The sequence below is a fragment of the Thunnus albacares genome, chromosome 24 (genome assembly GCF_914725855.1).
Source record: "Thunnus albacares chromosome 24, fThuAlb1.1, whole genome shotgun sequence".
Lineage (NCBI taxonomy): Eukaryota > Metazoa > Chordata > Actinopteri > Scombriformes > Scombridae > Thunnus > Thunnus albacares.
The window spans coordinates 15,536,532-15,564,187 of NC_058129.1; the positions used below are offsets into that span (position 1 = coordinate 15,536,532).

Genomic DNA, 27,656 nt, shown 5'->3' on the forward strand with positions numbered 1-27,656 from the left:
CTGTTTCACCACAACAGTCAGAATGAAAACTTCACTCATGCACTTGAGGTTACTCTGTCTCTGTCGCTCCCCCCCCCCCCCTCGTCCTCCTCCTCCTCCTCCGAGGCACGACAATGTGTCATTGTCATCGTGGGTTTTGCAGCAGGTTTCTGCGGTATGAGGTGGCGGCGGATGGAGGGATGGAAGTGAAGGGGAAGGGGAAGTGAAGGGGGGGGTCTTTTTTTTTTGAAGGCTTACGCCCTCCAAAACCGTCTCTCCTCCCTTGACGAAAGTTAAATGGTTGAAGTATTCCTGTTCTGAGATGTGATTAGCGTGTCACACATTAAAAATGCCATATTAAATAATCCCATCCTTCAGGCTTTACTTCCTCACCAGGTATTAGCTTAGACGGAGAATAATCCTAAGCTATTTGGAAGTAGGGAATCCACATAAAGATCTTGGCACTCGGTGTTTGAATTTTTTCGATCTGCCTGGTAGGTGCGATACTCAACCGTCTTACATCGCAGACAGCGACGGCAGGAGGAAGCCGAGCTCGGGCGCTTATAGCTCACCGCGGCGGCGGCGGTGGCGGCGCCAGGTTCTCTGTTTCTAATCTCGTCTCTTCTTCTTCTTCTTCTTTTCTGAAGACTTCAAGGTTTTTCAGCCGCAACCGGAGCTTCGAGTTGTGTTTTCTGTTTTAAACTTAGACTGCGATTGTTGAAAAGGGTATTTTTTTTGACACTTCACCAAAAAAAACAATGTTAGTTTGGCTGCAGGAAAGGATTGTTTTACCTCACAAACACTCAATAACTGCATTAAAACCGTTCAATCACATTTGCATATAAATAAAAAACCTATTTGGTTGTGGTTGGATGTATCCAAAAAGGACAAAAAGTGAGTTTGTTGCCTTAAGATTTGTAGAGATGTTCAAATGAAGAAGTAAAATTAAACTCTCTAATCTGCTCTTTCACTCTGTTATGATACAATTTCAATATTATGATTATAAAACTGATAAATTTCAAGCTTTTTTTTAAAGGTTTCTACCATCATGATAAATGCTGCTGCTGCTGTCAGTGATGCTGTAACGCCGGTTGTAGTAGAGTTTTTAAAATCTGATAAGTTCAGAGTTCATGTGACTTTATGAAGAAAAGAAACAGATTTACATCTCGCTGAAAAATAAACTGATTACACAACTGGAGCTAAAAATGAATCAGAAGCAGGACAGAAGTCTTTATCTTGTGTCGCATGTCAAAGAGTCGCCCGGAGGACGGCTGAAATGATGTCGCAATCAAAAAAAAAAAAAAAAAAAAAGAAGAAGAAGAAGGAAGGAATAATGTTCTCCTTATGTTGTTTTATTGTATGGAGAATGAGATGATGTTAAATCTGATCACAAAGGGCCCTTAAGGTTTGTTATAGCTGATGGAAACTTATTGATGCGGTGATTTGAAATTTGTCAAGGTTGAGACATCACGCGAGTACAAAGAGACGAGTAGTTTCGGCTCAGACGCTGAGAATTATTCACACGCACATGTTTAAATATGTTATATTACACGATGTAGAGTCCTTAGCATGGTGGTGGAAAAATTTCTTCTCCTGCATGACAAAGAGAAGCTTTTGAAAAAAAAAAAAATCTGTGGGTTTGTTTTCATCGCCCGCTCGGAGGTCAGCGCCCTGTGGCTGTGGATGGCTAATTATCATCGTGCAAATGGGTCACGGTTGTCATTACTTCTGGTCACATGATTGTATTCATCCAACATGTTTTTCTCTCTTTTTTTAAACCGGGATGACAATGGAGCCACAGTATTGGGGAAACTCCTCAGAATTTCCCCCTGAAGTTACAGATTTGTTACGCGGTCACAAGTCATTTCAATCCAGATACATATATATATATATATATATATATATATATATATAGATATAGATAGATAGAGAAAGAGAGCATAGACGCTTGGTAATAATCTACAAGGCTGGTTTAAATAATAAACTTTCCTATTAATCAATATTTGGAAGATATACAGACCTAAATATGGTAAATCAACACTTTAAAGTACTATAAAAGTCTCTGTTTTTGACAGTTTTTGAAGTTTCTACATTAAAAAATATCAAGAAAAGCTTTGAGAACTGACAAATAAATGGCTGAACTGGATTTATTTCTTCTTCTATGATACCTCTTCAAGGCTGAACCACTGATTCACCCTTTAGCGACGCTCTTAAAGAGGCACAGTTACGCCGGTGTCACTATTAGCGACAACGTCTAGACGGTCTAAACCAACCAATAAATTCAACACAGTCAGATGCTTCGATATTTCTCCCGCAGGTTTCGGGTTCGTTCACCACCAAAACAACCCACCGGGCTCTCATACCTAAACCATTAAACATGTTGTTTGTCAGTATCTTCCCAATGACCCACATGACTGGGGAAAATACCAGTTCATGTGAGAGTGCTCTGGTTCGCCGCTTCTATGGTTAACCTCAGCCTCCCTCCCCCGAGAGGACTTGAGGATTTTGCACCGTAACGTCACACAAACTTCTGTTTTTTGCTCCCCTCCGAGTGTCACATCTCATTATTTGCACGACCGCGAGAGGTCACTTGTCAGAAAAACCATAATCATAGATTTCAGTCGATTATTTTTGAACATTTGAACAAACAACAGATGCTGTTGTTTTTCTTGGTGTTCTCCAAAAAAAAAAAAAAAAAAAAAAATCTATTAAAAACAGCTCAGAGACAAACTGCTGCCGTAACGAAGATCGTGTATCACAAATTTACTAAACAAAGCTTTATTATGCGGCTAATTATAGCATGTAATGGGACTATTTTCTCCTTTTTTTTTCTATTAGCGTTGAAATTGTAAGTCAAAATCAACCTCAGAGGCAAGTACAAGACAAGGATCTCTTCATATTTTAAGATCTGCAAAATGGGACGTTTGTTACAAAATGCAACGATTGTGGCACTTCACAGCCATATCTGATGATGGATAACATTTACCACTGCAGCTGTGTTTCTCTATTTTTATTAAAAAAAAAAAAAGTTTTCAGAGCCGAGGGGGAGACGATGACCTCGCGGAGACAGCGGCAAGAGACAGTAAAGCTATTTGACTCTAGTTTAGACTACTGACTCTAGTTTAGACTGTCCATAGGCATAAATGGTGAAAGGATATAAATAATAATTACATGAGTGTTATCATTTCACTACTGGCTGATGTGGTTTCCATGAAGACACTTGCCGTCTAGTAGAAAAATTAGGTGAATAATTAAGCTCAAATTTAGAATTAGTCAACAAAATAACAAAGTTATAAGGTGAATGAGATTTATGTTTTTTGTGTCTGTATTGTTTTCCGATGAATCCTCTCAGGAATAATCACGACTGTATTCATAACTAAAGCCAGGTGGCGGATGACGCTCGGAGGAAAGCAAATAACCATTTGTGTTTGTTGCATCGGTGAACATTGTCCATCCACTGTGGGCCTGTTGTGATGTGACCTGGGGCACCAAAAGTGCAAAAAAGCTCCATGTGTTCCTTCAATGTGTCTTTAAATGGCTTTTGATGCAGACTGGGTTGTTGTTTAGAGGGAGGAAGGGGGGGGGTTGAGTCCAAATGGAGCCAAACAGAGGTACTTCCATTACAAAAATCATGTTACATACAGAGTTTGGATTCCCTGCACTTGTATTTGTGTAAATCCAGAGGCGTGTAATGCCGCTAATACAGTTTATTGTAGTAAGTGTTTCTGCACAAAGAGGAAATGATGCTTCCCTTTCTATTTGTCTTTGACAATACACGGATGGATTACGCCCAGAAACCATGAGTTATTCAATTTCCACCTGGAAAAGCTTAGCTCACGTTCATCATCATATTATGAGCGTATCTGCTCGTTTGGATATAATTCACACCTCAACGGAAGCTTACACCTGCTTGAGGGAATTAGGGCTGAGGCCTTTAATAAACGTTTAAACCTGTCAGACAAATGAGATAAGTGCATTCATGACCTGTTCCTCCTGTTCGCCGCCTTAATTCCGTCTGAGGGGATCCCTCTCTCTCTCCGTACCTGCGGAAAGTGGGATACCCTGCGTCGCTCTGTGATGCTCTAACAAAAAAAAAAAAAAAAAAGAGGGGAGGAGAGGGGAGGGGAGGGGGGGGGCCCTTCAGACCAGCAGGGTGCCAATTCAGCGTCAAAAGCAATTAGAAATATATTTGACGAAGGTCACTGAGCGTCATGAGCGGTGACAGGAGTGACGGTATTTGGAGAGGAGGAAGAGAGGGAGGTAAATGCTCGAGTTTTTTCCCCTCATCATCCATTATAAAAAGCCTCCTCTGGAGTGTGTGTGTGTGTGTGTGTGTGTGTAGTCAGAGAGGGGAGGGGGGGGGGGTGAGGGCCATGAGTGGGGGCCCCGCCGAAAAAGACAGTAAGCGGATGCTAACGTCCCACTGAGAGAATTTCTCCAGGTCGAATGCAAAACGTTCCCGACTAATCATCCGCGCCGTGGAAACGCCAGCTGCGGCCCGTGGTAGGATTATCATTCTCATAGACCTCTTACCGAGCTTTTAGCTAAATGAAAAATCTGCTCCATAGCCTAGGGAGAAGGCAGCGTGCAGATAAGAAGGAAGAGTGTTTACTGAGAGGCGGCGCCGGTGAAAAACAGAACAGGTTTTTTCTCCTTTTTCTCCCCTGCAATGTAAAAACGGTATGAGGAAGAAATCATTAGTGCTGGCGAGGAGGAAGGAAAAACGGCAAAAAAAAAAAAAAAAAAAAAAGGGAGAGGAAGACTAGAGAGGAGAGAAGATCAATGTATTTACACGATTCATTTGTGACAAAGTTCTTCTGGGCTCATTAATTTAATGTTTCTGTCTACCTTCTGTCCTGAGGGCAACATGCAATTTGTTATTCCATTGTTCTACACTCCTTCCCCGCTTCCTCTCTCTCTCTCTCTCTCTCTTCTAATATTTCCCATTACAAAGCTGACTTATAATCCTGAATCTCTTTAACGACGCCGGAAAGAATAATCAGATTTGCCGCCTTCATCAACTCCCGGTGCCGGACCTGCCGCCACCTTTGGGCTTGATCAAATGAAATAATCAGTTTTAAAGGGAGGCAGAGGTCAGCCATGAGTGTAGTAATCTTATGAGGCTCTTTGCCCTCCCCTAGACACACACACACACATATACACACACACACACACACACACAACCAACCTAAGGGTAATGGATCTCTATTAGCGCTCTATTACCGACATCTGTAACAACGGAGCAGTGCGCCAAACATTACTAACAAGGGCAATGTATTTGGAAGTCACTAGCCTGCTCCCTCCGGACGCTGCCTCTCATTACGAAGCTATCAGGACCATTCTGTTTGCCCGGACACCGCGGCGGTGGTGGTGGTGGTGGTGGGGGGGAAAGGGGTGAAGATGGGGCTGTGGTGGAGGGATGGTGGGGTAGGAGGGGGCTGAAATAACAATTAAAGGCCTCTGCGGCGGTCCCACCACAGAGCTGTTAGAGGTTTTGGGGGGAGTCCCTAGGGTGCCCTAGAGGTCCAGTTGCTCTTGACCCTCTTCCTCTGATCTGACAAGAGACAATGCCCGAGCAGGAGGTTAGTTTATTATTACGAGACCTAATTCGCGCTTGACTCTGAGGTTTTTCGGAGTCAAACGTGAGTGGGAAAGTGCATAAATGATTTACAAGCCGGGGGATTCGTATAAATATTACTGAGGAATGCCACTGAAGTCCCCCCCCCCCTCAAACCCCCCTCAACCCCCCCCCTTGATTTCTCATGCTCCGCTCCAGTCTTAATCAAATAAACCTCAGAGTCTTAAAGGAGACCAAACCAATTTTGCGTTGGAAAATAAAGCGCCTTTCTGTGAACTAGTTCAAAGTGATTACTCTGATTATAGCTCAGTGTAGAGGCATTAGATACGGTCTCTGTCAGTGATATTTTGATCTTGACATGGGTCTTTTTTGAACCAGGGGAGGGGTGGGGGGGGGGGGGGGGGGGGGGGGGGGGGGGGGGGGATCGGGGTGACAAGAGCCCTGATATTAAAGACATAGCCCGAGGGCAAAAGATGAGGGCCCCTATCTTTGGAATAAAAGGTTACAATCGCTTCCTGGCGCTGACAACGGGAGCTGAAGGTGCCGCTCTAAAGCCCCGTACAGTAAGCACAACACGTCCTGCTGACATTGTCGGTCACAATGCGTTTAGATAAACACACAAAAAAAAAAAAAAAAAAAAGGAAAGGATTTAGCATAAGTCCATCACAGCCGTTGCTCTCTGCCTGATGCTGACCGTATGTAGACTGTCAAACAATGTGGAAATACCCCCAGCATGATGAGGCTTAATCCAATTGGCATTGGAGCCAAACTTGTAAACTAATCTATGCATTAGCCCAGCTGGCACTGCGCGCCCAAACGCTCCTCTGGAACCTGGAGTTTGGAGCTGTTTGTCGCCCGCCAGCGATAAGAGCCCATGCAAGCCCTCAGAAAAAGTGGGCTTAGCTCCTATTCTTTTTCCACTGGAATCACTTTAGTCCATTTATCACTCTACCTGTCTCTGAGACCTATTTAAGATTAAGGTCAGTGGGGGGAGAGAATAAAAAAAAAAAAAAAAAAAAGGCTCCCCCTCTCTCAGTTCTTTGGATACTTTTAAAATTCATAAGTCAAGAAGCTTAGGCTTTCTCAGCGCAAGTCTTCATAACAATGAGAATTCTAATATTTTATGTAAGAATAGCTGACAGGAGATTTTTTTTTTCCTTCCCCTCTTGCTCTATTTTGCCCTATCAAAGTATAAATACACCCGCGGTTTGACAAGAAGAGGAGCGTATTCCTGACTAGCGCTGACGGACATAAATCCCACCCAATCACATCACATGCATATTCTCCATAAAAAAAATAAAAAAAAATAGAGAAAAAGAGGTGCGCTTCTCCTCCTCCTCCTCCTCCTCCTCCTCCTCTTCTCCTCTCACATCTGTACTCTCACATCTTCCAAATTAAAGAGGGAATAAACCTTTTCAATATGCGTCCAGATTCCCTGTCTGCTGGTTTCTTAGACTTTTCAGCTGAAGTTCTTTCATCTTTTTTTTTTTTTTTTTTTATATCTGTTGTGCCAAGTTGCACAATCTTTGAGGTCTAACTTACATTGCTGCAGCTGGCATATCTTTTGTTGTTATTCCTAGTGTGTGTGTTTTTTTTTTTTGAACTGCAGAATTCATTACAGTTGAGCTCTTAAACTCGCAGTAAAGATACAGTGGTAAATGGAGACGGATGCCAACATTCCTCCTTATAATGGCCCGAATCAGACTTCAAAAAGTTAAGAGTGACAATTAAAATCGTGCCAAAATGCAGCACTGACTGAGAACTATTGTTGTTTAAAGTCTTTCCTTTTCCCTCTTTGTCCTGCATGTGATGAAATATTCCACATATTTTCTATTGGTTTTAGAATTACAGAGATTTCATAGTTTTAAAGAAACTAAAAAACTAAAAGAAGGGGTCTAGGAGAAGTCACGGGTAGTTCAGCTTTGTAATGTGTGCCAGCCATCATTACACTGTATTTGGATTTCCTCATGTTGAGAAAGACAGCAGGCATCGTTGAAATACACTCTACATTCACAACATATGGGCCGGCTGTGTTTTAAGGGGTTTACATGGTTATGTCATTTTGGTTGTTTTTGTGTCAATCTGTGGTGCCAAATAAACCAGATTTCAAGGTTGTGCGTTTTAGATCAGACAGTGTTTGGTTCCTCATGTGTAAACTTTCAACACTTCAACTTATTGGCAAGAAAAGTTAAATAGATCTATGAAGTAGTGAAAACAATCAAGTTTGTCACTGAATACTCTGCAGAGAATCAACAAGATGCAAATTAAAACAAAAAAAAAAGGATGAAAAGAGCAACAAAAACTCCAAAGAAAAAAAAAAAGAGCTCTAGCCTACACGCCCACACACTCGTCCTGTTAATAATCTATACCGCAGTCCATTTCTATAATGCAGAGTAAATCCCAGAGCAGTTCAGCAGTGCAGTTAGCCTACAAGTAAAAAGCAAATGCCTTGCAGTCTTGGCTGCTCGCCACCAGCTGGTGCTCCAGTCAGCTGTAGGTAAAGAAAAGAGGAAAAAAAAAAAAAAGAAGAACATGTTTTACATACTCTCAAAACCAGGGGATTGGTTTTGGACCAATGTCAAATTTTCTCCAAAAAATTCAGGGAATCACTGAGTGCTTCTTCTCGCAACTTGGTGGATGGCGGTGGATGTCTGCCACAGGGGTCAGATACAGCTCGGAGTGCAGAGCAGCGTTACAGTACAGTATGTACTGTGGTTTGGTTGCACATTAAAAGGTTTTGTACAGTAGCTATGCCTGTTACAAAAGGTATTAATGTAGTATTTTATGTGTTAGATACCTACAGACTGGACTGCAGGTGTTTTAAGGGCCTTTAAGGGTCTAAAACATTACATTTTGTCATTTTTGGACCAATTTTTAAATCACTTTGGTTTACACTGATGTATGAAATGTGCTCTGTGAATAAAATCCGATTTAAGCAACAAAGTGTCACGTACTAAATAAGACCAATCTTTCCTGGAGATGCTGAGAAGCAAAAGCGGGGGGGGAATATGTTTATGTTAAATACCTGAAGGCTGATATTGAGCCACAGGGCAGAGAGGATCCACTTTAGCAAAAAAAAAAAAAAACACGTCTAGACCCTCCATACCCTCCTACTGTATTTGGGTCATTGTATTTGTGTGAGGGATTCGGGGGGCAGTGGGAGATGGGTGGAGAGGGGTGTATCTCACTCTGAAAGGGGGGGGGGGGGGCTCAGCACGACACACCAATAAATATGCCAAGCTGCTTTCTTTTTCTTTTCTTTTTTTTTAAAAAAAAGGAAGAAAAGAGAGATTTACATGAGCAATATAATATTCTTGTGTGTAAGTGATATTTGGGCAGGGTGTGAAAGAAAAATGCCTTTGAGATGAAGTGAATAATGGGCTGCCCCCTATTGAAGCTAAATAAGAAAATTGAAAGCACAAATGTAGAAATTAATTTCTTCTCTCTGGTATTTTCGGGTTAAGAGTGGGAGGAACAGAGATTCACTGTTAAGCATTTTGTCTAATTGAATTTAGTTTTTCTAAAAGCTTATTTTAGAGACAGGGCAGTAGAGGGGCCTTCGCAAGGCAAACTTTCCCTTCTCACACTTATTTATTTTCATTTATAAACGCTTATTTTCTCATGACACTAATCTTTATTTTTCCCCTGTTGCACATGTACAGTAACCCCTCTGACCGCGGGCCAAAAAGTTGATATTGTTCTCCCCTTACGCCTGAGTACACACTTGGCAAGGAGACGTTAGGAGACGTTTGCTAAATCGTACACGTCAAAGTGCTTGTGTCAAATCCCCGCAGTCCTTTATGTGAGCAGTTCATCCCGAAAAATTTCTAATTTCATGTCTAATGATGCCTATTGTGGCAGCCGGCGTGCAATTTTCTTAGAAACGCTTAACAACGCTCTCTCTCCCTCCACCTCCACCACCATCACCACCTCCTCCATCCTCCTAACCTTCAGCTTCAGTATCTTCTCCGGTGCAGCGTGTGTAGGTAACAGGGGCCGGCCTCGTTCTCATTTTCGACATATAATATGTTAATGTAATGAATGCCACTTCAATTAGCGCAATCACTTCATGTTCCAAATGGAAACGCTCGCCGGCAAATGACAGCCTAATCTCGTCCACGGTGGATTTTTTCCATCCTGCCGTAGGAAAAAAAGGGGGAGAAAAGTTCATTTGAGTACAGTAGTTAACAATACCTCCTCATCACCTTGAGGCCATATTTAAATTCGCCATTGAAAAGTAAAACCTCGTTCTCCTCTTCTTCTTTTTCTTCCTCTCTCTCTCTCTCCCCTCTTTCACCCCTTGTCTTTCTCCCTTTCTCTTCTCTCTCCCCCCAATCAAAATGAAACAACCTAGGCCCCGGCTAATTAAGTGTGTGAATATCTGGACCCTAATTAACATATTTGTGAGACAGGCAGACGCAGGGAGGGCCTAGCCGCAGCTCCCGTGTTTGCTCACAGCTTGAGCAGTGTCGCTCTGTCTTCAGTTAAAAAGGAAACCGAGGCGCGATCAGGCTCCAGGTCTGCCCAGACCCCTCCAAACAGGGGGAGAAAATGCCAGTAATTGGATGACCGTCTTATTATCCCTTTGTTGGTTGCAATTCCCTGATTAGCATTTTGGAATATTTTAAATTATAATCCAGGAATTAGGGGATTTTACTGTTTTTTTGTTCCTCTAACCTCCCCCTCTCTCCAATTAGCCTTGACGCTAAGCAGGAGGATGAGTCCGCTGAGGTTTTTTTTTTTTTTTTTTTTTTTTACACATGTAGCCAGGTAGTAATTCATGTCATGTTGTAAGGAGGTATATAAAACAGGATGAACAACGTGTCTTATCCATAACTACATGCTGAAAGTACAACATTTAAGGGCAGAGTTTCTCTTTTCTATTACTTAGAAATACTCCTCTGCTTCTTTCTCCTGTGATCAATTAAGATTAAAGGAGGAAAATCGATGAGCATTAAAGGCTTTTACCTGGATTCACTTCATCAATGGGCTGCTTAATATTTCATACATTCACTCTGACTCTTTTTGTGTGTCACACATACTACGTAAGACCATTGAAAAAGTTTTTTTTGCCTTCCACACACTCCTGTAACAACCCCACACCCTCTCTCCCTCCCCCCGTCAAATATTTACGTATTAAATTGTGCATTTCACAAAGTCTCCATTGTTGTCGAGAGGTGATTATCACCACTGATTTTTGACTTCTTGGTATTTCTGCACGCTTCCTGTTTATTTAGGTCAATGGAAAGCTTTAAACTGTGAAGTTCTGCGGTAAACTGACTTCTCTGAAATCTTTTCTTCTGATTGTTTCGTTGACCCCAGGCGCGGTGGGTGCGTGGCTGTAGTTTCGTGACTAGGTTAGGTGGCTGAAGGGTGTGTTCGTTCCTGCATGGCTCATACAGATGTATGTGGGCGTAAGTGAGAGCTTTAGCTGTGTTTCTGTGTGCATGTCTGTGTGTAAGAGACAAAAAAACTCTATGTGTGTGTGTGTGTGTGTGTTAAGTCTATGTGTGTTTGTGGGGAAGAGGGAATCAGCCCATGTCGTCCCAGGCCTCCTTCAGTTAATTGGAAACATAGATTGTTGAGTCAGCGTCAGGGCTCTAATCAGGGGCCTGTCTCTGAAACTAAGGGGACTTTATTGAAGTAAATTTAAATCGCAGGCGACTAAAATCGTCACTGTTTGTGAAGATCATTTAAAAGAGAGCGTGTGTGTGTGTGAAGGACACTTGAATGAGGTCAAAGGATGGAGTCGAGTCCTTAGAAGTATATTTTATAGCCAGGATATAAGCTCGGTAGCTGTTATTTTCAGCCTTTTTTTTTTTTTAAATGACCTCAGTGTCGATACATTGAATTGCATGTACCTTAATGGCATGCATGTGTTTACTGGGATCACTGGTTAAAACGCTGATGAAACAGCCGCCTTTGCTGCAGTCTTTCAGCCTAACTATAACTATCTTATTATTATTATTATCATGATGAGGTTCAACTCTGCACTTTCTTTTCTAGTATGACTCTCAAACGGACGTGTTACGAACACAAGCGTGTTCCGGTTATACCCAAAAATGTCATCCTGTACAACACCAAGACACATCACCACAATGACATCCGTAATCCCTCGACGGCGCTGACACGTATTGTTCGGAGTGTAAAGTCATTTGATATTCTAAACAATAGAAACATATTCCAATGAGTCAACTAATCCAAGGTTAAGGCCCTTTGACTCTATCATGCTTCTGCAGGGCAGCGAAGGAAAAAAATGACTGTTTTCTCTCTCAGGGACATAAAGAACAAGTTGAAATATGCATCTAAAAAGCTACATATTTATACGTTTAGGTATTTTCTCAGTATCACTACAATGACAGAAGCAACTCCACCTTTCCACCTCCTTATGTACCTGCTTTCCTGTAAACCTCTTATGATATTTTGCAAACAACAAGGGCGCGTACTTCTCACATGGCGCTTACCGCATGTGTGATTTACAGCATTCACCTAATACAAGAAAATGTCATCCTTTAATACCGAGACACCTCGTGACAATACCGTTTGCGACGCTTTGAATCTCATGCCTTCTTTTGTCCCGCTCTCAACGCCAAATTGCATTTGTTCCAAGTGTCACGTTAATGTATGAAAAGTTTAAGATGTCACTGGCGTAATCTGACAGCAGAGGTTTTAGTTAAAGCAAACGTGTCATATTGTACTTCTATTAGCAGGTCGCCATTGCACTATTAGTGACATCCCCAAGTCACTGGCGTGTCACCTTAATTTAAAGTTAAGCACTGTGACAGTTTAATATGCCAGGGAGATGAAAGCCCCCTCTGTTTCGGCGCCACGTCAAACCTTTTTCAAATGGGCGATAAATAGGGCTTATTGTTTCAGCAATTGAGAGGAACTGTCTGTCTAATGTGCCTTTATTCCAACCCCCCCCCCCCCCCATCACCACCATCACCACCACCGCCACCACCTCCCCATCCCCTGTCTTCCTCCACCTCCTCTCTCTCTCTCTTATGGAGATTTTGTTTTCAAGCTTGAGCGGCGCTACCTAGAGGTTGAAGATTATGCTTTGAACACAGGCTGAGTGTCTGTCAGCCAAGGGTCGGGCTCAGCTAAGTTGAGGGAAAGAGAGAGAGAGAGGGAGGGGGGGATGTGTAGGGGTGGGGGGTGGTGAGGGGGTGTAGACACTTATAACGCTGAAACTAGAAGACAAATCACGGCGTTGTCTCTAAGCCTTTTTCCCCCCGTCTTTCCCTCTTTCTTCATTTCCTTCTCACAACCATGACACCACAAACCTAATCCACCCCCCTGAACTTTGACTCAATTTACGGAGGACAATGGCCAGTCACGGTAGCAAATACAGATCAGTCCTTCAAAAAAGGGCAGAACCGTTACTTCACTCATATGAAATTGACCCTGGCTGATTATTCTGCTGCTCGGCCTGCACACGCAGGGAGCTTTAGGCGAGGAGGAGAAACTGTGCCTCGCCTCCATCTTTTACCAACTCCTGCGAGGGTCTTGCACCTCCCTGAAGGCCACTTCCTTCCCTGTGACTACCGAACCATACATATACAGTTGCTGTCAATAATTTCAGCGGTGGCGGCGGACAGCTTTGCCTTGTTGGAAAACGTAAAAAAAAAAAAAAAAAAAAAAACGAGGGCAGCCTCGCCGTGGGTGTCCTCTGACACGTCATTAGTGATGGGGGAGGTGAAAGTGACACAGGTTGCTCGCTCAACAGAAACCAACTCCCATTAAAAGAAAACACAGTGAAGACCATCCTCGGTTCCCCCCCCCCTTCTGTCCTCAGGCTACAGGTGGGCAATTTTGACGGCTGTACAAAAAGGTGCCTGGGGGATCCTGGCGTCAAGATAAGGAGGACTATTAGACCAGGGAAGGGTGGTAGTGGTAGAGGTGTTGGACAGCGAGGAGAGGGGAGGGTGTCTCACCACGTCAGGCGAGTCCGTTTGTTTTTCCACACTGCCTCCTTCTCTTCTTCTTCCCCCCCCCTCCACCACCCCCCCCCCCCTCCATCTTTTATGCGAGGTGGAGGAAAAACGAGGTGCCATGAAGCTTGAAAGAGTGCCTGACATCTGAAGTCTTCTGATAGCTCCCTGCGATGCTCGGGAAAAAAAATTAACTCTGACGCCCAGATCAAGCCTCAGGAGCTTAATTACATCAAAGAGAAAGGGATCCTTGTTAGATTCAATCTAAACAAAAAAAAAAAAAAAGAAAAAAAAATGATCAGTAGTTTTCAAGGCTTTGTTTGACATTGAGAAGACGTGAATGTAAAAATAAGAAGAGAAAGTGTGTGTATGTGTGTGTGTGGAGGGGATAGAATTGGAGGGAGGAAGTTTGTCGTGTAGAGAGGCTCGGAGGAAGAGAAGAAGAGCGGGGATTATCAAAAAAAAAAAAGAGGCGAGCCATCCGAGAGTGACACGTCAGATAAATCAGGTTTGTGCACGACGCTACTGCAAGGACGCATCCAGTCGAAATAAAGTGACCCGAGTGACCGGCGTGAATGTCCGGAGAAGACGATGCAGCAGTTCTTTTTGCGGCTACAAGAAGAAAAAAAAAAAGGTAGTTTCACAGAGACCCCCCCCACCACCCCCTCCCCCTCCCTCCTTAGCCATCCTATTGACAGGGATGACAACGATCCCACGACGCACCATTATCCTTGACCGTCAAGCCGACATCAAATGGGCAGGGAGCTGTCCCTGTCAAGACGGAGAAAGAAAAGGCCTCTCAAAAAAAGTACAGAGCTGCCGAGAGAAGAAGAAGAAGAAGAAGACAGAGGGAATGAGAGAAGAGCTTGTTACATACGTTGCTTTCCACCTTGCTTTGTCAAAACAGGCTTATTCAGTGTGTACACAAGCCTTGAGGGATGTTTCTTTCAAAAGGAGAGGGAAAGAAAGGCGAGACAGGATAAAGAATCAAGAGATACAGACATGAATCCGACGACTTGTTCTCTCTTCAAGGGGGCGATGCTCTGCATATGTTTACGCAAACCTTTACTTCGCTACTTGAAATGGAAGAGAGAGAAAAGCAAAAAAAAAAAAAAAGTGCGGTGGGTTGTGATGGGGAGAGCTTTGAAGCGAGATAAAACAAACCGCTCCTCTGCAACGCACGTCGTCTCATCTTTGTGATGTTAAAAGCAAATTGATAAACAAGGGCTCTCGCTTTCATGGGGTCCTGTCACAAATTCAGGGTGCAGAGTCTTCTCACTTTCATCAGCAGAGGAGTCCCACATGAGTAAACTCTCGCTTAGCCGCCGTGCAACCTTCCTTGTTCTGATGCCGCTCATTATTATATAGCATTTTGTCTCAAATCGAAAAGGTCTCACTGGCTCCAGGCAGGCACTTCATAGCTGTAACCAATCACCTTTCTAAATATTTGCACTGGTTTGGAAAAGCAAGAAATTGAGGTTTCTTGTGAAAAAAAAATGAGTCTCCGCGAGAGATGAAAACCCGAAGAGGCTTATATGAGCGTGATGATGTGTGTTTTTTTTTTTTTTGGAGACATTCAAACTGCTGGACCTGAGGCTACTGTAGCATGCAGACAAGAAATGATAAAACGTGAAATAATTTGGTTTAATACGGTGTATAAATTGCGTTATTCCTACAAATTTAGCCTGATGTTTAAATTAGTTTTGTGAAGGATGTTTTGCTCTTCTGTTCCGGCAAATATAATGAACAGGATGGAAGAGTTAATGAATTCTTATGACTAATGTACAGGTTGTATCGTACTTAAAAGTGTCAAAATGAGTCTTTTAAGGGGGAAAAAAACACAATTTCCCAAAAGTATATTGTAGTATACTTTTCTCCATCAGTGTTTATTTGCACCATAACAATCAGAAACCAGAGGGATACATTGATTTAAAATTTTAAAGACATACTTTTAGGACATAAAACGTATTTAAAAGATAATGAAGAAACTGAGTTCAGCAACCTTCTCCCTCAGGTTGAGGCGCTCTTGCGTTTGAAATGCATTTTTATTAATTTATGTCATTGTCTGGTGAGTTTCAACCCTCCTAATAGAAAGTTAGACACTGCTGCAAGGTTAAAATCAATCAGAGTACAACATGGGAAAAAGGAGAAAGCACAGCAGCCGCTGCGCATGGATTATTTTCACACAGCAACTTATTTGGTCAAATATAGTCATGTTCAATTGTGGCAGACAGTTAAATAGCTGAGTGAGTCATAAGAATGTGAAAACACCCTGAGATTAAGAGAATTTACTTTCACTTTTCTCACCCTTTTTACTTCTTTAAAGTTAATCTAAATGGTTGCTTTCAAAAAAATACAGTACTATATCCCAAATCGCTTATAAGATGTAGTATTTTTACTGACCTTTTGAACTTTAAACGTCTTTTCTTCGCTGAATAACGGAGGGTTAAAGGAATTATGATATATTCCAAACCGGTTTTTATTTATTTTGAACTCTGTTTACCACCCAACTCCACATTATGTTCCAAAGCCCAAGTTGAAAAACCCCATGCTGATATGTGGTGAACCAATTTAAATACTGAATAAGGCTTGTATACATTGGGAGCAATGGGATATGTAAATCAGGGAAAGCTCATCTGTCATTTCAGTAAGACTCAAAATGTTACTAATAAGAATATGGACAAAACAATGCCAGTTTTAACTACTGGGCACAAGTTATACGCCAGACCTGGCATCAAATATAGGCTGAAAAGCCTCCGAATACATTCACTGAGACTGCCTGACTTGAGTCGTAATGTGTCAGAGATGCAAACCATTTGGGTATCCAGACAGCCTGAAGCAAGCGCTCGGAGTAATTAAGTGTTTCGATTTTAATTTGGCCCAGGGCTGAGACGACTGAAGCCGTCTGCTCCCAGTCTGGACACACAGGCTAAAACCCAGGATGAGTTAAAATCACAGTTTGAAGACTGCAGTATGGGTGATAATGGCAGTTCATGATGCTCAACTTTAGTCTATTGCAGGATATACTAGGAATAGCATGAAAGTGTCCCCTAAACACCTACATTTATCATCTTAGAGGTAGAACAACAGCAGGAACAAAGTCTAAATATTAATAGACCCTGAGTGAACAACAGTTATCTCTTTACTGAGTGAGAATAAAGGTGTTAAATGCTAGAAGATAATGGCTGATTCCTGTTTCTAAATTAGTATTTGGATTGTTCTTTGGTCCAAGAATTGCATGAAACTTAGTTTAATATCCTGGTAATAACCATAAAACCATAAACGTACCCTGGATGAAGTGTTTAGGGTGTTTAGGGAGGCTGCCTGACCTGCTACACATCATAATTTAGTACTTTTTTAGATTTCAGTTTCATACAATCAGTGGGAAATCAATACATCAAGGCAGATGTGAGAGGATGGGAAATCTGAGGAATGGCCAGTCAAGATGTTTAAGGCCATTAATGTAAAGAAAAACACATCTTATCACTTAAATAGGCAAAGCAACAAGGCGTTTCGGTTGGTTATCCTGTGATGCCACCACAGTGTTTCCATGCATTGCTGTAACACAACTAAACTAAATTTACTGGATTCTCCAATGCTGTAATGCTGTACTCTGTGTTTACTACACTGTTACAACACTAAAAAGCCTCATTAACTGGTCAACTGTTGATTACCTATAAATAAAATCAAATAATGAAGGAATTCACGCGTGCTACCTCCAGTATACGTTGATTGCAACATGTTGTATTCTCAGATTGGGTCTTCACTAACAACCTCGTTGGCATTCAGCTCTCTAACATTCATGAGTGGGCCAGTCAGACTGGTCGGTCTAATCATGAAGAAAACACCACAGGCCATCGACCCGGCTCGCAGTCACTGAATTCAGCGAGATGCCCATAATGGCGTGCTTAACCTTTGAACGAGACATGTGTGAGGCCGATCCCTGTCGACCCAGACGTCTCGTCAGGGTCCCGTCTAGCCGACAAGGCCTCAGTCATCGCTTGAGCTTTAACCATCAGTAGCTAGATCAACTACTGGCCCGGGGGTGAACAGGCACCCCTACTGGGCGCCACACTGGACCCCCCTCCTGCTGGCTGGAGCCTCAATCCCCCTACTGATGAGAGGGAAAGGAGCAGTGGGCTGTAGTGGCATTGGGGAAAGATGCTTTTGTTGTGGCTGTTGTGGTCTCTTGGGGAATTTCACAGACGCCCCCCCTCTCCCCTTCCCAGCAACAACCTCTTGTACCTACATACATCTAAAAAACGTGATGTCCTGGTCCTGAAGCTCCTACACAAGCACAGCAAGATTTAAATAAACAAACTCTACCTGTCTGAATGACAAAGTGATGGTGTATCAAGCAGAGCATCCTGCTCACCTATTGAACCTCTGGTGTCATATATGAATGTTTCCACATTTAAAAGGATATTAATCATAACTCAAGAGTGAAATTCAAGCTTGGATAGGTGAGCAAGAGCTCCATCAACAGAAAATTGGTCTCAACGTCACAATAAGCACTGATTTGGTGATATACTGTCAGGTGAAGATATCTTAGAAGATGTAAAGGTGTCTAGGTTGGTTTAAACAGCCTTTCTATGACATTATTTCAATGTAAAGCAGTTCCTATCTACATATTGGAATATGGTCACTGGAACGCTGTTGAAACTGTGGTTATATGTAACCTAGACATCAAAAAAAACAATCACCTTTCAACCAAATATAGGCTTTTTTAGACTTCCAAATCACAAAACCTATGCTTACTAGTCGGATCTTTTGTCTTTCTTGTCATCTTGTTACTTTTTGAGTCTAAAATACACATATTGTTACAAACTGAGTTGAGTTTTGTGGTTTCAATAGTCATAAAAACAAAATTCAGTTACCTCAACTTGTCATTTTCTTCTTTTTCCTCTTGAGGTTGCTTCTGTTTCTTGTATTACCAACCTGTGTGTTGCATGACTCACACATAATGCAATTTAATTACACGTCTAAAACCTTCCTCTACACATTACACCACTGCCACACACTCCATTTTCTGTGAGAGGTGGAAAATAGAAACTGCTTGTCAAGAAGAAAAAAGGCCATCCAGCACCACATAGAAATTAGAGCTGACTAAGCAAGTTTGATAGAGGATCAGAGAGTCATCAGGCGACCTCTGTCTTCACTAAATTACAATACAAACAAATTGCTGGAGTCCAATGACCAGATCTGATTGTATAGTGTCAGGGTCATATACTGTAGTGCGTCATTCCCAGACCCCCCAAGCAAATACCACTTTTCTTCCTGTTAGTGTTTTAAAAAAAGCAGTTGCTGTTTGCCCCTCAGCGGCCCCGACTGAAGAGTGCTGCGTCTGGCAATTACTGATGAACTTCTCAAAGTATTCATAATTGGATTGGACGCAGAATAAAGTTTAAGATAGTTATTTTTGTTGTGCATATTCAAGGAACAGGCTGTGGAAAAATTATGTTTATGGCTTCTGAAGAAACATTTGGCAGCCAACGGTCATTAAGAGGAGTCCCGCCAAGTGAAAAGTTGCACTCTTTACCAAAATACACACAAAATCAAGACATAAATACTCAGAGGGGAGATGCTGCATGCTTGCCTGAACTAACTCCAGCTCTCTATCATAATTTCATTAATTGCTCCTCAAGTCTATGATATAGCGAGCAATGCGCCAACTGTGAAGAGAGCAAGCTTATTTCTTGGACCAAATGTGCAAGCAAAAATGGTATTATTTTGAATAAATCCATCCATATTGCATCCATTAACTCAATATATAGTTAATGCAACCAACAGAGAAATATCACAGCTATCAGAGGAAAAAATCTTCAAATTATTCATTTAGCTTGTCCAAATTTTTATAAAAGCAACTCAGTGCTCAAACAATCAAGTTCATTTTCCAGTCAGTATTAACGAAAACCAATATAATTAAAGTCTCATGTACTGGGAGTTGGATATTGTAGCTCATTAATTTAAGACTACCACTCAAAATGAGTCCAAAACACCAAATTGTTCAACTGATTGTGTTTTGCAAAACATTAAAAACTGATGAATTTGAGAGGTTTCTTTTGTTGAATGGGGGGGAAAAGCAATGTAAAAAAAAGCTCATATTCCTCAAAGTAGGAACTGAAAGAATTATTTTTAGCACCGAAACTTACATGGATCTATTCTACATTGTATGTGCTCATTTGCAGTGTTGCATGTAGCAGCGTTTGTCCACTCAGAAGGAGTTGGCGTGATGCATGCTAGGGGACAGGGAGGATCAAATAAACAAAAGAGCAGAAGAAAAAGAAGTTTGAACACAAAAACCCCTCAAAATAAAATAAAAAAAAAAGAAGATAGATAGACAAGCCCTGACACACTGGCTCCACACTGTACCCGTCCAATTTGCTTTGTTCCCAGTTACCTGCCTCTGCCATCAGAAGGGGTGCCACTGGGGGCCATATTGGGGCCATCTTCGCTCCCATGGCCCCCTTTCTCGCCACAGCCTTTAAAGTCCTGCACTGCGATGTGCATGGCCTTGATGTTTGCCTTGTACCCTACATGCAAAGCTATCATTATCCATGCCTCTTGACAATCGCAGGCCCTGTCTTTGTTACATCTGCAGCTCTTTGCCTTGGGCTATGACATGACTGTACGGTTGATCTCTTCTCTTTTACATATCGCTCCCTGTGTCTCTCTTTCTCTGTATTTTTTTTCTGTACTCAGACTGTGTACCATGTTTGATTCTAACTCTGATTTGACGACTTGTAAAAATCTTTTACCTCTCAGCCTGTGTGACACCTCTGCCGCTTTGATCTGTTCGGCAGTTTTCCAGACAACTTGCGCTTACGGTCGGGGCAACAAATGCGTATTGATGTCCAACATATGTTGGCGCGCTCAGGTTTGCTTTGTGCTTTAGCAGTTTTCACACCATTTCTCAGGGCATTTCAGACAGTGAAAGTCCAGACCAAAAGGCTTCAATGAAACAGTAAAACAAGTTATTCCTTATCTCTTAAAATCAAATCAACCAAGAAATTATAGAAATTTGTTTTAAAAATGTGGTAAACCCTCTAAGAATCAGTATGAATCAGAGTCTGTGTTAGCAAGTGTGTATGAGCCAGATTTGGGGACTTTGTACTCTGATCACTCCTTTTTTGGGGATAAAATGGGTCACTAGCACAGAGGGAACAAGGAAAGATAGAATGCATTACTAGGAAATAATGAATAATGTTAAAATCCCTACCTTATCACCTTCATAATATCAGGAAAAAGGTGATATTTTTAACATCCGAAGACATTGTGTCCAGGTTGAAAATGCAGTAGGAAAAGCTGAAAAATGGACAAATACATTTTCAAAACAGCATTCTGCTGGAACATAAAAATTCGATGCATCATTTGCAGATGGGACCATCTGGAGGTCTGTTGTTGCACTAGCTTGCTATACTACAGATGCTTTGTTGGGTTGGAAGTTTTCTATTGTATCCTCTATTCAGGCATTTAATTTCCACAACAGACTGCAAATTACCAGCTCTTTAGAAGATTATAGTTATGGTTAGTACTTAAATAATCTCTATTTCAGCCATAATATTTAGACAGAATGAGATGGGAGGGGGTAGAAGAAGATGGTCACTGATGCAGGATGACACTTTTTTAATGACTCTGATGTCTTGAAATTAAATTAAACTGAAGGTAAAACAATTAAAGGACTGTTTAAATGACACGGTTACATTTTAATATATTAAAATATTTGGTTTGCTACTCCATCAGACTCTTTGAATCCTTAAAACACTGATAGTAAACTATATACCAACTTACAGACAGTTTGTTAAATAACCTTATAGTAGAGCAGTAGAAAAAGAGCTTTGTCTCCAGAATGAACAGCGATTAAGGTTTGATTGATTAATTGAAACTGCAGCAATGAGCTTGAGTGGATGAATGAAAAACCCAGAAATATCAACTAACCAGTCAAGTTGCAGTTTACATCCATGTCTGTCCAGATTCATATAATGTTTGTAGTGACTTTGAAGGAATTTAATAAAAGGTATTAAGTGTATTTCCCTTGTATGTGTTCACATGTTTGGCCAGTAAAGCTGATTCTGATAGAAGACAAAGTTGTAGCCATGACAGTAGGCGATGCTTCAGATATGGTTGTTGCTGCAAAGAAGCTGCAAATTCTAAAACATAGACCCTTCACAAACATCTTCAACCCGGCAGCACAGAAGATCTAAACAGTCATCACAGTTTCAAGGTGGGAACTCAAGATTAGTGTTATCAATTCAGAATCAGACCATGTGAAATATGGTCACAATCTCCCCTTCTGACCAGTAAAGTGTTTCTGCAGAACATGATGATGTCACAGTGAGGTTGACCTTTTGGATATAAAATGTCAAACTTCATTCATCACTTTATCCTTTTAGACATTTGTGTGAAACTTCATCGTAATTAGCGTATGAATTCTTGGCCATAAACATGTTTATGAGTCCACAGTGACCTTCGACCTTTGACCACCAAATTCTAATCGCTTCATCCTTGAGTCCAAGTGGATGTTTTTTGCCAAATTTGAACAAATTCCCCTCAAGGCTTTCCAGAGATATCACATTCACATGAGAACGGGATGGACGGATAACCCTAAAACATGAAACCTCCGGCCACGACTGTCACAGGCGTGGAGAAATGAAAAGATCTCAGTTTTCACTGATTACCACTTTAGAGACCTGTTGTTTCCTCTATGATGGAGTCACAGGGAGCACCACATACTGTACAAAGTCAAGATCAATCAATTAAACACATCTCCAAAGTCTAAACGTACCCCGGTGTGCAGTCATTTACATTTGTATTTCAGTCAAAACTCAAGAGCTTTTAATTAGTTTAGCCTACGGTCTGCCAAAGCTCGCCTGACCTTCGCTCTCCTCCTCTGCTTGACGTCCGGTTTGTATTTATGTTCCTCAAAAAAGAAACACACAGGATTGCATGCAGATACCTACACTGACCAAACATCTTTAAAATTCTTAATTATATTGTTTTAGCTGATGCATAAACCACTTTTTAAGAAGGATTTTTTCATAAATAATCCGTTTTTATACCCCTACTGTTTCTACCTTTTTTCACCGAGAGATAACCTCCACCCCCCCCACCAACCGCCACCCACCCCCGAAGATCACAGAGGAACACCACTCGGGAAGTCAACAGCTCTCTTCTCGTCGACCATGGGAGGTAGCCGCTGGCGGCGTTTCACAAGCCCACCACTGATCTTCAGACGAAGGTCCTGCAGCTCGTCAGAGTCTGCGCTTGCTGTCAAACTCGGCGCAGGACTTAAAGGCCTCACCAGCGCTCTGTTCTCACCAAAATATTCCTACACGACTTCACTGATGTGCTCTTAAAGATCAAAGACAAAGCAGTGTTTTTAGGACATCACTCCAACTGTGAATACCTACGACAAGACCTAACAGAATTATTAAGCACACCTTGACCATCTATTCATGTATCATTTTTTTTATTACTTAATGTCAGCTCTGCTCTTCAAAGGGTGGCCTTGTTGTTGAAAGACGCCATCGAGTGAAGAGTTTTAGGGTTAACAGCAGCAGGAGAGGACAGACTTAAAAACAGAACATGCAGTTTCACATGGAGATGAGAGAGAGTTTTTTTGGCAGGCTGCACATCCAAAAGCTGCGGAAAGAGACTGGAGAGAGAGAGAGAAAGAGAACACAGTCGCATGCAAAGTGCGTTGATTAACTTGCATTGTCTTTCAGCGAGGCTTTGCTAACACTCTGTGCTGCATTCAAATGAAGTCCAAGACAGGGAGGGTAGAGTCGACACCAGAGAGCCTCTAATTCAACCTCACAGCTCTCTCTCTCTCTCTCTATGTCCAATGTCTATTTCAAGACCCCCCCCAACCCCCTCAAACCCGGTAAATTAATAATGAATGCATCCTGTCCGATTTAATTCAGCGCTAATTAGGTCAGGAAAGTTTGGGAGCGAAAGGTACGGTCCAGGCCACGTGGTCGGGGTCTCTCAGCGGGCAGCCACTTTCATGTGGGCGAGAAAAAAAGTTGAGCGTCGAACAGAGGGATGGCGGGGGCAAGGCCAGTGCCAACAGCGCCAGCACAGGGACGAAGGGCCAGGGCTGGAGACAAAGATAATAAAACCGAAGAAGTGGCAGCTTCAGAAAGCCACTGCAAAAAAAAAAAAAAAAAAAAAAACCCAGAAACCACCAGGGAGATATCAACTGTGGGCCTTTGCTGAATGGAAAAAAAAAAAAAAGAAGAGAGCTGTCAGTCTGTTTGTTTGGACTGCGACCGCTGAGAAATAATTATTCCCTTTTAATTACAATTTGGAGAAAAGAAAATGCGGCGCTCAGGCTTAGGATGCCCCCTCTGTCTCCAGACAGGAAAGCTGGTGTGGGGCAAACAGCGCTGCCCAGACCGCAGAGCGAATCGCCGGAGGATTCACAAAGCAATGTTATCACCTTTTGCACGCCGCCAACAGAAAGAATAAACGACTTTGATCCGACTGCGAGTGCACTTTGGCCAACTTGGGTGGCACTCTGCGGTTTAAGCAGAAACTCTCTCTGGCAGGAAGAGTTCAGAGCACTAGCAGGAGGAGGAGGAGGAAGAGGAGGAGGAGATGGGGTGGGGGTGGGGGGTCGGGGGGGGGGGGGACAGATGAAGGTGACAGCTATAGAGGTTAACCTCGATTTTGAAGTCCCGATGGGGTTGGAAAATCCCGCAAGGCTAGATATCGCTCTGATCTTTCACATCTAGCTCACAGATATTGTACCAGACAGTGCCAATAATATCTCTTCAGGATAGAGTGACAAACCTAAAATGTACTTCAAAAAAGGTCTCCCAGTATTCACTCCTCGACTTGTTTTCACATATTTACCTCACAGAACGACAACATATAGGTATTTTAACGTATTAAAGTATGAATACATTTGAATAACAAGTTCTTCTTACGTATTAAGATTGGCAAACAGTAGCAGCTCCCCCTGATTCAAATGATGCCAACCTGCTTAGTGGAGGCGATCCAGATGGAGTATCAGTTCAAGTACTGTAAATCTGCCTGATTGGAAGGGCTCAGACATTGAGTTGGAGAGGAGGGGGAGACTCAAATTAAGTCCAGCTGTGATGCATTACCTGAAAAATAACCTCAAAATCTACCTATAAAAAAATAATTTCTGCTTGGAGGGTTAGGGTTAGGGTTGGGCCAGGGTTAAGGTTAGGGTTAGGGTTGGGCCAGGGTTAGGGTTAGGGTTAAGGTTGGGGTTGGGGTTGGGGCCAGGGTTAGGGATGGGGTTGGGGTTAGGGCCAGGGTTAGGGCTAGGGTTGGGGCCAGGGTTAGGGCCAGGGTTAGAGTTAGGGTTGGGCCAGGGTTAGAGTTAGGGTTGGGGTTAAGGTTAGGGTTAGGGCCAGGGTTAAGGTTAGGGTTGGGCCAGGGTTAGAGTTAGGGTTGGGGTTAAGGTTAGGGTTAGGGCCAGGGTTAAGGTTAGGGTTGGGCCAGGGTTAGAGTTAGGACCAGGGTTAGGGTTAGGACCAGGGTTAGAGTTAGGGTTGGGGTTAAGGTTAGGGTTAGGGCCAGGGTTAAGGTTAGGGTTGGGCCAGGGTTAGAGTTAGGACCAGGGTTAGGGTTAGGGCCAGGGTTAGAGTTAGGGTTGGGGTTAAGGTTAGGGTTAGGGCCGGGGTTAGGACCAGGGTTAGGGTTAGGGCCAGGGTTAGGGTTGGGGTTGGGGTTGGGGTTGGGGTTGGATGATATGGATAAAATCAAATACCTCAATATTAATAATGCAACAATATTGTAGGGATGATTATTGGTGCTTTCACAATATATTTAAACGATGAGATTTTTGATAAATCTATCAGTCATGTGGATGTAATGACTTAAGGGCATGTGTCCATAGAGCGTTTTTCTCTGGCAGGGTGCTGGGCAGTGTGCAGTGTTTCTATGGCAACAATATCTTGACAATATCTTGACAACCAGGAACATTCAGTGTCCGGTTGATCTGCTCCCACAAATGGACTTTTTTTCTGTCTTTGTTATGATAGTTTCTGTCTGACGTATCATAAATCTCTGGACAGACACGACCAGAACAAGCTTCTCCTCCTCAATTGTCTCAGTTACCACGGCAACGAGTCCCGCCCCGTCTAATATATATGATTGGTTGCCTGGAAAGGAGCGACAGTGACGACACCTTTCGGCGCCTTTCTGAAAAGTTCAGAGATTTTCCACTAGAAGCACTCTAAATAAATTACATCACTTTACTGTAATGCAGCGTTTACAACCAGGAAAAGACATATTATGATATTGATTTAATATCGATATATTGCCCAGCCCTAATGAAAACTACAAAAAATGATCAGTGAAGCCAAATTATTTAAACTAAAAGAAATTTTGACAGTAGTATCTTTACTCTAAGTTTAATTCAGTGACCTCAAGGCTGTTTTAACCCCTTCATATAGCCTACTGTTTTCCCCTTTTTATTTCCCCTAATGTAGATTTTAGGTTGTTAAAATCATCTTATCCCATCTTATCTTAGTCATATCACAGTAAATGCTGTATTTTCACATCCCAAATCTTTAAGTTTATACACTGTTTATGAAATATTCCAGATGTCATACTATAAAACACAAAAACTTACCTGCACTCTACAACATTTATTCACTTTCTTAGATCTCCAACTTGTGAAAACAGGGCCAAATTTCCGCTTGTGTCCTACACATCAAACATTTTGGGGGCAGATTTACAGACTTTTCAGGAGATCACTGTTATCTAAACTTTAATTATATCACTTCTTGAATAAATTTACAGACAAGACCAACAAACAATGAACTAAAGAGCACTTCAACCACTAAAGGAAACCAAATATAAGGAGCTCAAAGACACTGATTACGTGTGACAGATGCACTAAAGGTAAGGAAATAACTATGAGGAACAAACTAGAAGAGGCAGGAATGTGTATTAATGTCCTTCTGCTTTGATATCCTGCCAACACAAAAGGAACCGGATGTGATTTTCCCACTCAGCGGCAGGATTATCAGTCAGTGGCAGGGGAAACCTCTCCCCTCCCTGCCAGCCAAACAACACTTCTGTTTACCGTTACGCTAAAATAGACGGAAACCGAGGAGGTAAGCAATACGTACAGCAAAAGAGAAGATAAAATTCAAATCTGCATGACAAACAAGTTTTTTTTTTATCTGATAAAACATGTTGCACTTTTTACTGTAAAAATGCTTTCAGCCTCTGGAGAGAAAAAAAAAAAGTAAATACTCCTTGATATACAAAGTGTTGATACTCATCTGTACTTTTCCTCCTAAGTCAAATGAACCCTTTGTGAATTAATTTAAACAAGATCCAACAGGAAATTGACCTCTCTGGGGGAAAGCGATTTTGAATGAATTAATCCAGTTTCAATCAAGTGTATAGTAAGAAAAAAAATAAAAATAAATAATAAGCAGGAAAAGTTTTGAGCGCTGTGGCACGAAATAAAGTTCAACCTTTTTCCTTTTTTTGTACTTTTCTGGAGTTATTCAGGCCCAAACCTGCTCACAGGATTTTAATACCACTAGACCTTTTCCCATCCTTTGGGGAGAAGAAAAAGTAGAAAGATATAATCCTTTTCCCTGTAGAAAACGCCTGCAGGAGAGAAGACTAGCACCGAATCAAATTATTCTCATAAGATGGTATGACCTTAGCTACACTTTATTCAAGGCTTCTTACCTCCACAATTTAACTGATGTTCTTTTTTTTTTCCTCCTCGACAACTTCTTGCCATGCATGAATCACAGGTTAAATGCATTCCTTTCAAAACGGCTGCGAAACCCCGGCGACGGAAATATAATTATGTTTTACAAGTCGACTCTTATCTGTAGCCTCCTTCATTTCCCCCCGCCGACTCTCGGCGTATTTTTGAGGGCTTTTCAGAAGTACTTTACGGTGTGTCAGGTTGCTGTTCCTCCGTGTAAATGCACTATTGTATCGCTCAAAAGGTCCCTACTCTAAAAAAAACATGGTGTAAATAACCTCTATGGTGCACTTTACTTTTTTTTTTGTGTAAATTTAACATACACACTATGGACAAAATGCTACATAACAGAATTTAAATGGCCTCCTCGCTCCTGGGTTCAAATCCAAGATAATACTGAAAATAACTGAGAACCAGAGTTGAACCAGAGGGTTTTTTTTGTAAACTGAAC

The 27,656-nt window shown here is 42.0% G+C and overlaps 1 protein-coding gene across 9 annotated transcripts in view; it reads right to left on the reverse strand.

The window, feature by feature from the left end:
* The window catches only part of zeb2b (zinc finger E-box binding homeobox 2b), a 464,098-nt gene that overhangs the window by 375,655 nt on the left and 60,787 nt on the right, over positions 1-27,656 (reverse strand). The window lies entirely within an intron of this gene.